The sequence below is a fragment of the Terrapene carolina genome, unplaced genomic scaffold (genome assembly GCF_002925995.2).
Source record: "Terrapene carolina triunguis isolate 2854851 unplaced genomic scaffold, T_m_triunguis-2.0 Scaffold58, whole genome shotgun sequence".
Taxonomy (NCBI): domain Eukaryota; kingdom Metazoa; phylum Chordata; order Testudines; family Emydidae; genus Terrapene; species Terrapene triunguis.
The window spans coordinates 5,450,436-5,462,660 of record NW_020664409.1 but is presented as its reverse complement, the minus strand read 5'-3'; the positions used below and the strand labels follow the sequence as shown (position 1 = coordinate 5,462,660).

The 12,225-nt window shown below is 44.5% G+C and overlaps 1 protein-coding gene across 1 annotated transcript in view; it reads right to left on the bottom strand.

The window, feature by feature from the left end:
- ATXN1 (ataxin 1) overlaps window positions 1–12,225 on the bottom strand; it is a 277,443-nt gene that overhangs the window by 153,075 nt on the left and 112,143 nt on the right. The gene's annotated exons all lie outside the window — the stretch shown is intronic.

Here is a 12,225-nt window from a genome sequence, read left to right as displayed (position 1 = left end):
TGTAGACATAGGAAGAAAGATAATCTAAATAAAAAGGAATTTACATGGAAATTCAGTGGGCAAGTACTGCTGATCATTTTTATTGTAAAGTTACAGAGGAAAACTCACCCCAGTGCAGAAGGGCAGTGCAAGAGCTATGCACAACTAAGTGCCATTCTCAGGACAGGACTTAATGAATGGATATAAGTGATGCAGAGGCTTTGTGCTGGTCCTCCGCAGTGGGGTGAATTTCATTCACAGAATGGTAATTTAGGGGCAGAAACTCTGATCAGTAACTGGTAATTGTCTCTGACACATAAATTCTGTTATCCGGGAGTGAATGCTGACGGAAGGAACTGGTGAACTGCAGATTATGCTGACTGGTAAACCTAGGTGTTGAAGGAGCAACTGAATGATACGAAGAAAGAGTAAGAAAGAGGAAGGATGGTCCAGTGGTCAGGGCACTAGCCTAAGGCTTAGGAGACCCAGATTCAAGTCCCTGCTTGCCAGACTTCCTACATGACCTTAAGCAAGTAACTTAGCCTCTCTGTACCTCAGTTTCCTCTCTGGGATACATTAAAGACTCTGAGGCACTCACATTCTAAAGTGTTGAGGGCCATATAAGGACCTAGAAAAGACAGCAACTCCTGTGGAAATGAGGCAGCAACAGATTCAGACCCACTATGTCTTCTTCCCCCCTACCCATTAACTACAGTTTTGTGCCCTTTTTACAAGGAAACTGGAACAATCTAGTGATATTTCTGATGCTGGGCTCAAGACTCAGTGCAGGTGACTTCATATCATATCACAGAAGCCCTGATTCAGAAAGAGAGTTAAACGCAGACAACTTTTAAGGACATAAGGTGCCCCTTTGCTTAAAGTTAGGTACTTAAGTTCCTTTCTGAGAGAGAGAGGGAGCACAAGTGTGAGAGTCTGCCTCCCAGGTTCACCATACACTCATAGACTTTAAGGTCAGAAGGGACCATTATGATCTTCTAGTCTGACCTCCTGCACAATGCAGGCCACAGAATCTCACCCACCCACTCCTGTAACAAACCCCTGACCTATGTCTGAGATATTGAAGTCCTCAACTTGTGGTTTAAAGACTTCAAAGCGCAGAGAATCCTCCAGCAAGTGACCCGTGCCCCACGTTGCAGAGGAAGACGAAAAACCCCCAGGACCTCTGCCAATCTGCCCTGGAGGAAAATTCCTTCCTGACCCCAAATATGGCGATCAGCTAAACCCTGAGCATGTGGGCAAGACTCACCAGCCAGACACCCAGGAAACAATTCTCTGTAGTAACTCAGATCCCACCCTGTCTAGTGTCCCATCATAGGCCATTGGGCATATTTACTACTAATAGTCAAAGATCAATTAATTGCCAAAATTAGGCTATCCCATCATACCATCCCCTCCATAAACTTATCAAGCTTAGTCTTGAAGCCAGATATGTCTTTTGCCTCCACTGCTCTCCTTGGAAGGCTATTCCAGAACTTCACTCCTCTGATGGTTAGAAACCTTCGTCTAATTTCAAGTCTAAACTTCCTGATGGTCAGTTTATATCCATTTGTTCTTGTGTCCACATTGGTACTGAGCTTAAATAATTCCTCTCCCTCCCTGGTATTTATCCCTCTGATATATTTATAGAGAGCAATCATATCTCCCCTCAGCCTTCTTTTGGTCAGGCTAAACAAGCCAAGCTCTTTGAGTGTCCTTTCATAAAAAAGGTTTTCCATTCCTTGGATCATCCTAGTAGCCCTTCTCTGTACCTGTTCCAGTTTGAATTCATCCTTCTTAAACATGGGAGACCAGAACTGCACACAATATTCCAGATGAGGTCTCACCAGTGCCTGTATAACAGTACTAACACCTCCTTATCTCTACTGGAAATACCTCGCCTGATGCATCCCAAGACCGCATTAGCTTTTTTCACAGCCATATCACATTGGCGGCTCATAGTCATCCTGTGATCAACCGATACTCCAAGGTCCTTCTCCTCCTCTGTTACTTCCAAGTGATGCGTCCCCAGTTTATAACAAAAATTCTTGTTATTAATCCCTAAATGCATGACCTTGCACTTTTCACTATTAAATTTCATCCTATTACTATTACTCCAGTTTACAAGGTCATCCGGATCTTCCTGTGGGATATCCCGGTCCCTCTCTGTATTGGCAATACCTCCCTGCTTCATGTCATCCGCAAACTTTATTAGCACATTCCCACTTTTTGTGCCAAGGTCAGTAATAAAAAGATTAAATAAGATTGGTCCCAAAACCTATCCCTGAGGAACTCCACTAGTAACCTCCTTCCAGCCTGACAGTTCACCTTTCAGTATGACCCGTTGTAGTCTCCCCTTTAGCCAGTTCCTTATCCACCAACATAACAAAGCAAAAATTTCTCTTCTTTTTTCAAAGGCCAAAATTTTCTCTGAGACCTGAACGAAAGAAAGAGCCATTTCCAGCCGCAAGTGTCTCTGTGCACATACAATATGGGACAGATTGTGGAAGCCCTGCTCTCACTGTTGAGCACTTACTCACCCAAGTAGTCCCACTCACATCTACATAAGAGCTCCAGAATCAGCCCCTACATGAAAGAAGAACTGATAGGTAGATTAAATAAGTAGAAGATAGATTTCAACAATACAATACACACATTCATAGAATGCAAAAAGTGAAGCAAAATTCTTAGCCAATTTATTCATGATTTTTTTTAAAAAGTGCAATAAGAGATCATACACATTTTTCAATGAAAAGATAGAACTACAGAACCATGCCAAGCTGTCTATAAGCTAGAGGTACATTAACCCAAAGAATCAATTCCTCCCTCTCTCTCATCCACCTTTCTGGTCATCAGACTAATCTTTCATGAGGTTTTTGGTATTTTGGATCAAAATCATGCATTCGATTAGTTTTTGGCACTCTTTTGTGTAAGAATCTGCTTTACGGAATAGATTATGATAATATCTCCCATTTTTACCTAGATTACCCTTTCCAGCAGCAGCCAGAAGACAAATCTTTGCCAAGTTCATTGCAAGTGCTCCAGGCAATTAAGCAGTATGCCTAAAAAGCTCCTGATATGAAATAGCTAATGCTAGTCCAGAAGTTTATAGGTATTTAAGAAGCAAATACTAACAGCGGAGCCAAAACAGCTCTTTAATCACTAGTCTTCTCAAACCCCTCCCTCTTCTTCTCTTCAGGATCCATGTTTATCATAGCTGAAGGCTTTGCTATTTGTATTGAGAGGTCTCAAGGCCTGTTTTCGTTATGATAGAAAAATATGTCTATTTCTTTATAGCCTGTGCACTTTCTTTAGATCTTCCTAGCTGGTTACCAAACCGATCTTTATTATATTTGTTATACCCGACCTGCAGAATTTGGGTGATGTTTATCTCTTTCCCCCCCTCACCCGTATTTTTCTTTTTTAAGTGTTCCAATTAAAAAGCATCACTTTCTACTAGTCACATATTTATTTGACATATCTATAATCCTGAAAAAGGTATTCCCACAGCCAAGAATTAAGTCACAATTCTTGTTTTCCCCTCCTTTAAACTCTCTCATGTGGTGTCTTGTATTTTACTTAAAAAAAAAAAAAGTGTGACACCTGCTAGCTAGGGTTGCCAACTTTCTAATCGCACAAAACTGAACACCCTAGTCCCGTCCCTTCCCTGAGGCCCTGCCTCCCGCTCAATACATTCCCCTTCCCTCAGGGCTCATTCTCCCCCACCCTCACTCAGCTGGGGTAGAGGGTTCGGGTGCGGGAGGGAGTGAGGGCTCTAACTGGGGATGGAGGCTCCCGGGTGGGACCAGAAATGAGGAATTCAGGGTGTGGGAGGGGGCTCCAGGCTGGGGTAGGGAGTTGGGGTGCAGGAGGGGCTAAGGGCTCTAGCTCGGGGTGCAGGATCTGAGGTGGGGCTGGGGATGAAGGGTTTGGGGTACAGTAGGGGGCTCCAGGCTGGGGCCGAGGGATTCGGAGTGCGGGGGGGCTGCGGGTTGGGGTGCAGGGTGGGGGCTCTGGGCTGGGGGTGGGGCCAGGGATGAGGAATTTGGGATGCAGGAGGAGGCTCCGGGTTTGGGGGAGGGCTCAGGGCTGGGGCAGGGGGTTGGGGCACTGGCTTACCTTGGGCGGCTCCCGGTCAGCAGCACAGCGGGGCTAAGGCAGGCTCCCTGCCTGTCCGGGCACTGTGCTGCGCCTCGGAAGCGGCCAGCAGGTCCAGCTCTTAGGTGGGGGGGAAAGGGCAGGAGGCTCCGCGCGCTGCTATTGCCCGCAGGCACTGCCCCCCCCAGCTCCCACTGGCCACAGTTCCTGGCCAATGGGAGTGCGGAGCCAGTGCTGGCCACTTCTGGGGCGCAGCATGATGCCAGGACAGGTAGGACTAGCCTGCCTTAGACCCGCAGCACCACCGACCGGACTTTTAACGGCCCGGTGGGCAGTGCTGACCCGAGCTGCCAGGGTCTCTTTTTGACCGGGCATTCAGGTCGAAAATTGGACACCTGGCAACCCTACTGCTAGCAAATTAAAATGTTTTATTTGGGCCTCACACCAGCCATCTTATAAAGTCATAGCAATTGAATTGATAACAATGGCCAAAACAAAAAAGTTACAAAACTATGCAGAACACAGATAAAAACAAGTCTTGAAATCACCATGAACACATTTGACCATTGGCCTTGGATATTTATTCACTAAAAAAGGCTTCAACTTTTATGAGGCATTGTAGTTTCCTCACAGTCACTCCTCTATAGCTATTAACAACATAAAGCCAATTTAGCTTTAATCAAGGACATTTGGTAATCAATGATCCACCTATGTTGCTCAGTCATCTGATCTGTCTCAAGGTCACTGTCTTCAGCAACTAGATAAGAATTACATCATCTGTCCAACTATAGGACAATTACATCAGCGATCAATATAGGAGGTCTCTGCGTATTATCAACAAATTCATGTTAGAAATGAGTTACAACTGAACAGGCAGTTCTTACACTACAAAATAAAACTCTTATTCAATTCAACCTGAGTCTCAGTTCAGATTAAGCTAAATAACTAAAAGCGAAATAATTACACTCACTAAGACACAATTACATTAGCAATAAAGGATGATAATTCATGAATGGTGTATTATAAATTAGTGATATATATAAGTATAGCACTTCTTCTTCTCCTATATCCCTTCTCCCATATGATATGTTATTCCATGCTCCGACAGCACTCTACAGTCCGGACCGTGTCTCATATTCAAGCTCACCATCTTCTGAAACCAAGCCACGAGGTACTTGAAATGATCTGTCTGTGTTAGTCGTATTCCATTAATCTCTATATCCAGTTATCCTGTGGCACCTATACTGACCCACATGACCTCAGTCTCGGTCATTTTCATGCCATGCCAGCTTAGCTAGTCATACCACTAGTTGACTATTTCCCCTCGGTCTTCTTTTGACGATGCCCTTATTGCTATGTCATCTGCATATAGCAGCTTCTCACCTTTTCCCACTGAGAGCTTCCTGCTGATGTAGTCCAGCAGTATGATAAACAGCAGCATACTGAGGGCCCACCCCTGATGCAGTCTGATTTTCACTGCAGAGAGGCTTGTCATTCCAACACATTTGGATCACTATTTTAGGTGATCTGTATAGTGCATTCATCACAATCTTCATATTCTCAGACCCGCCATATTTCCTCAGCACTAATGTGAGCATCCTTCTGTCCGCTATATCGTATGCCCAGGTCTATAAAAGCCAAGAAGCTATCCTGTTGGTCCTCTAGATGCTCCTCTATCCCTTGCTGAATTACAAACATAGCATCTGTGGTTCCTCAGCCTTTCCTAAAGCTGAACTGTTCTTGCTCAAAGAGGAGTTCCACCAGTCTCCTAATCCTAGAGTCCAGGATACGGTTCGGGTATCTTCACCCATGCAACAGTAACTTGATAGTTTCCACATTCATGGATGCTTCCTTTTTTAATGTGGCGCTGACAGCTAGCTAGCTCAGGTAACCAGCTCAAAGAAGTGTGAGGTGTACCAATTCACTGTGTGTGGGTATCAAAGAGATGTGAAGTGGGCTAGTAGACATAGACCCATTCACTTGTGCTCATAGGAGTCAAAAGAATGCCAGCAGGCACTGTAATGGGATCAAGCCAATTCACTTGTCTCTTAGAACAGTTCAAAGGAATGCTAGTGCTATTGTCTTTTCATATCTGTAACCTGTTGTTCTGCATTATATATGTATACCCTATGCTTAATTAACCCTAGATCAGAGGTTTGTGTTAACATTAAGATGAGAATTTGCTTGATGTGTAGACTTCCTGAAAACTAATGAAGGTTATCTGTATTGTTCCACTTCTCCATCCCTATTGAAATGAACGGCCGGCAATTACATTGTGTGTATCACTGTGACTGAATTACTTGTGTATGCATAGGAAGTGAAATGTTAACTTCAAAGCAAGAGTCATTGTGTAATTCAATAGGATTCACAGTCCCAGTCTACATTTCCTAATCTTTGTCATCAAAGGAAGCACCCATGTTGGTCAACAATCTTGTCAGCTTATTTGATGTGAGCAAGATCTATAAATACTGGTCTAAGGGAGTAATCTTTCATCTCTGAACTGCTTGGATAACCCTAAGCGATTGGACAGAGGTCCTCAAAGCCATTTTCGGATGTCCTAAGAGTCTTATGGAAAACTAACAGATTGCTACATCATTGCTATCATTTGGACTACAAACTGTGATTCACATATAATGTAATTTACCTGCTTTAACTTCTCAATAACTCTCTCTTTTTTCTTAGCTAAAGAAATTGGTTTGCGCATTGTCTTTGGTGAGATCTGAAGTATACCCTGACCTGGGGTAAGTGACTGGCTGTTTGGGGCTGGAAGAACCTAGTGTGTGATGATTTTTGGTTTTAATAACCTTTCACCATTAAGTCCAGTTTGTCTGGGTGGTAATACAGGCTGGAGTGTCTAAGGCGACTGGCTGTGGCTCCATGGTAAGCTAGTACAGTGATCCAGGAGCACACATTTGTTGTTGATTTGGTTAAATCTATAGAGTATACCAACAGTTTTAGTGTGTCTGCCCTGTTTTCTGACAGTCTGACCTGAGATTGGCCCTCTCAGTGGTGACCCATTCCAGGCAAGCGACACTTATGTATTGAGACCAGCGTAGTCTTGCACCAATCTTCAGGGATTCGGCTTGACTTGAAATACAACTTTAACCATTCCGCTCACCCATTTTATGCCTCTTGCCCAAGACTTCCACCAGGTCCACCGTCACTTCATCAGGTCCCACTGCCTTATTGTTCTTCATTTCTCATCTCCTCCTCCATTATGTCAGGCTCAGGCACCACATTAGGAACATATGTTGGCAACTCCACAAAAGAGATTTGCCTTATTTAAGAGACTCTCAAAGTATTGTTTCCACCTCTCCTTAACTTGTTCAGTGTTACTAACAGTCTCCCCTGATCATTATTTACAACTAGCATTGCAATACCATCCTCCTTCACTTTGTGTTTCATTTTTCTATGTTATTGATCTTTTTGCCAGCCGGCTGTGGATTGTTTACAAGCTCAGGGTAGAGGTTGTCTCCGGCACCTTTTTCGGCCTTCTTCACTGCCCTCTTGCTTTGCTTCTCTGTGTTCACTTTCATGTACAGTCAATGGCTTCATTTCTTTTTCTTTACATGCCATTTTTCTTGTTTAAGATTGTTACCTGTACTTTGTCAGTTCGCCACCACTCCTCTCTCTCTTAGCCACAAACCTCTTCTGCCAGAGCAATCCACACTCTTGAGATAGTATCAGAGGTGTAGCCGTGTTAGTCTGGATCTGTAAAAAGCAACAGAGAGTCCTGTGGCACCTTTAAGACTAACAGATGTATTGGAGCATAAGCTTTCGTGTGTGAAGTGGGTATTCACCCACGAAAGCTTATGCTCCAATACATCTGTTAGTCTTAAAGGTGCCACAGGACTCTCTGTTACTCGTGAGATAGTTCCACTCCTCTTCAGCCGATGCCAAAGCTGTTCCCAGATATTTATCCTGGACTGCTTGCACGAAGTTTTCTACCACACTTCCCCTTAACTTCCTGTACTTTAATCTTGTTTCTTTTGAGCTAAGTTCCTCCCTGTCCAACGCTTTACTGCAATCTTTGCCAAAAGAGACTTGTGTTGCAGTACTACCACCCACTAGGTGTCACTTTGCGGTCCATAACTCCACTCCACTGAGACTTCCTCCCCAACATCAGATCAATCTGGCTTTTGTTTCTACCAGCAATGTAAACGACTAAATGACTCGCCCTCTTTTGCAACCACATATTGGCTGTCATCCATTGATTGGCAATATACACATCTAGTAACGTTTCCTCTTCTTCATTCATGATGCCTATGCTGAAATTTCCTAAGCACATTTCATGCTCCCTTTGGTTTTTACCTCTGCGTGTATTCATATCACCCGGCACCACCAGCAGCTACTCTGGCGCTGCTCTGTCCACTAGCACCTGCAAGTCTTGATGAAAATTCTCCTTTGTCAGGTCTTTGTTGAGCTGCATATGCGGGTATCACAAACATAGTGCTCTCTTTAACTTTCATTCCTACAGCCATCAACCTGTCACTTACTCTACAAACGTCAATCACCATCTTCGTTAGCTCTCCTCTCACCATCACCCTGATTTCATTATGACTCTGTAGCGGGGTGGTGAACCCGCTCCTGAAATAAGAGGAGTGAGAACAGCTGGGGGGAAGCTGACTGAGTAGCTGATCACAGGTGTGGCCAGCTCAATCAGGGCCCAGCTGGCCCTGATAAGAGGGCTGGAGGCCAGGAGCTACAGACTCTCTCTCTCTCTCTCTCTCTCGCTGTGGAGAGAGAAGGACTTAGCTGCCTGGGAGCTCAGGGTACCAGGAGTAGAGCAGTGCTGGGGAAAGGCAAGAGGAGCTGAGGAGCTCCAGCCTGGCAAATCCCCAAGCTGTGGGCCTGGCTAAAGGCCAAAGCTGGTACAGGGGTTGCAGAGGTGCAGCCCGGGGTTAGGCAGAGGCAGCTGGTCCGACCCCTTTGCCAATGATCAGTGGCCTTTACAGACTGCAGTTTGCCCCAGTGAGAGGGGGCTAGATGACGCCTGGAAGTAGCCACTGAGGCAAGGTGGGAGTAGAGGGTTGGGGGTTCCCCTGGAAGGGGAGACCTAGCGTGTGGGGGTACTGCGGTGGGGCAGCACCCCAAGGTACAGGGCACTGGGGTCCAGGAGGGACACGGGGCCTAGGGCAGGCAACACGCTGGCCGGCAGAGGGCACTCTGAGTGCTGAAAGAGCTAATTCCAGGACGGCCAGCAGGAGAGGCTGCGCCGGTGAGTCTGCGGTTTGCTAGACTACCTTTGTCACAGTGAAGGAGAGTTTACAATCCAAGCCCAACTCCTTCACTCCTAGCCCGTTGTTTTCTTGCAGGTACAGAACAGCCTCTCTTTACTATCATATCCGCAACTTTCATACCTTTACCAGCCAAACTGGATACATTAAGTGTTGCTGCTTTTATAATATGGAGTTTCTTTGGCCCTGCTTTTCATCTGATTGTTCGCTCTGACTGAAGTGGTAACCCCTCGAAGTCTTGACCAGGTTGGTTCCTATACAAGCATATAGTTAATAACAGTCCTTGTCGCAAAAATTAACAGCAGTCTATAGAACAGGAGACCTGGGAAGCAGTAATATTAGGCCAACATTTTCACATTTAGATGCCTCCCGTTAGGCAATAAATGAGCTGCTTTACAGGGGTACAGGGCAGCATAATGCCCACTGAAGTTAAGCGAGGGGTTCCAGGTGGGTTGACCACTCCAAAAATCAGGCCACGGCTTTAGGCACCCAGATTTGATACTTTTGGCATTCATGTATACAGTCTGTAGGTCTTGACAATAGCAAATAAACTAATGTCTAAAAGGTACCTGAAAGTTAGATACTTAGGGCCTGATTTTTCTCTTGCTTACACCAGTTTTAGCAGCATAACTCCATTGGTTTCAGTGGAGGTACTCTTGATTTACACCAGCATCAGTTAGAGGAGAATTAGCCCATAGAGTCTGATTCCCCACTGTATTATCCTCCTTTTACACCAAGGCCACTCCAATGATCAATACAGTTAAACTGGCATGAAATTGGCATAACACCGGCCATTAGAAAATAAAAATCAGATACTTTGTCAAAAATGTAGGCTAAACATTAGAATCCCTTACTCAATCCTTATACAGACACTGATTGTCTCAACAGGAGGTTTGAATGAAGAATAAACTGCAGGATTTGGCCTTTTATTTTTCCATCATGACACTATGCTCCTTTTGAAAAGCTCAGCCTAAAGCGAAGAGCAAATTCCTCACAGGTAATAGGATGTTAAAATGCAATCTGTCTGCAAATAACCTGTCTGTACAACTTACTGTATAGTTCATCAAGCAGATAAAAGTTAAATAAAAAGTTAAATGCTACTTCAATTTCATGACTGCTAGTTCTTTATCACTGTCTCGGAACCCGACTGTATTCTGTGGAGGAGGAAACATGTCATTGTAGCAAATTTTACCTGTGATGAAAAGTAATTTATTGTGCCTAACTGTGAAAAGTAAATTGATACCATCATCTAGAAGTTTGTATCTCACAAGGGCTGTTTTTCTATTATTCTCCTCTTTTTTGGAAAGAGCTAAGATTAAAATAATGTAAAAACTTGCAAGCAAAATGAAACCCATCTGGATTTCATGAAGAGTTACGGATCAGAAAGGCTGGAAGGGGGAAGACGCCTATGACACAAAACACAGTGAGAGGAGTAGGGTGATTTCTTATTTATACATGGGATCTGTGAGTCTCAGCTATCTTGGAATTTCCCACCCAGGGGATCTTTTTTCCTCATTAAGATGGCCTTTTGGTAGCCTGACTTGTTAAACTACTGGCCAGACTTTTAAAAAACAGGCATAGTCTCGTGGACAGCCATCTAAAGAAGACACATTGGATCAGTAAAATTGTGGGAGCTCTACAGGATGCTGTATTAAGGGCAGACTGGAAATTAGGCCCCATAGCCAAATCAGCTCTTCTGACTTCACCCCTCTCAACTGTTATTTACAGTTCCCCAAGTCGTCCTAATGATGATGATGACGACGATGATGACAACCTGCATTTCAGTAGTTCCTTGCATCAGAGGATAAACATTAACTAGTTAAGGCTCATAACACCCCTGAGGTAAGTAGTGGGTATAGATGGTCATTTAATGAACCACTGAAGTACTGAAAGCTTCCATTGCATTGCAACTCCCCGACTGGACAAAGGTGACGGGAACGCCCCTCACTATTGCCTTTTTTTCACATTGTTGGCCCTCTTCTTCCTCCTCCAACTCCCTCCCCAAGCTGGCATGAAGTCCCTCACATACCACATGCAAACAGGCACTTCTAGTCTCCTCCCACTTGCAAAGCTGCATACGCAGCTAACCAGTCCATCTCTTTTGCCCCTTTCCCAGCTCCTCTGACGTCCCTGCCTTCTCATCTCTTCCTGTCTGCCTCTCTCCTATCTTATCCGCAACTTTCACACCTTTACCAGCCAAACTGGATACATTAAGTGTTGCTGCTTTTATAATATGGAGTTTCTTTGGCCCTGCGTTTCATCTGATTGTTCGCTCTGACTGAAGTGGTAGTCCAGGATAAATATCTGGGAACAGATTTGGCATCTTCAGCTCAGTCTCCTGCTTATTTGTCTTCCATGAATATGTTCTAGCTCCCACCTCCTGCATTTCCTTATTGATCCTGCTTCCCTCCACCCACATCGGTTCCATGTTCTACTCCTTTCCTTTCCTCCACCTGGTCTCTCTCCCCCAATACTCTAGCTACCCCCCTGCTGGGTACCTTTTATGGGCTTTGAGTTGCAGCTAATAAAAAAAAAAAAGGGTGAAGCTGATAAGATCCCAAAGCAACACCAAATAACTGTTTTGGGCAGGACATGAAGAATACCATATCCAACTGAAATTACAGGTAAGATTTTGGTAGACAGACTGTAGCCAATTGAGTTGGGATTTTCAGGCCAGGTGGGTTATGAAAAGTATCATGATAACAGGACCTGTTTGACATGTTTTCTGAAAGAAGACACCTCCAGAAGCACCACACTGGGGCATTTGTTCACTAGCTTGGGGAAAGAGCGTCACTCAGTGAATCACCAACACCACACTGAGGTTCTATGGGAGGTTTCCCATCCAAGTAATAAATAAAAATGACCACTAACATATTTAAACCTCACAGTATGGTTGTTCCCATTTTACAGATGG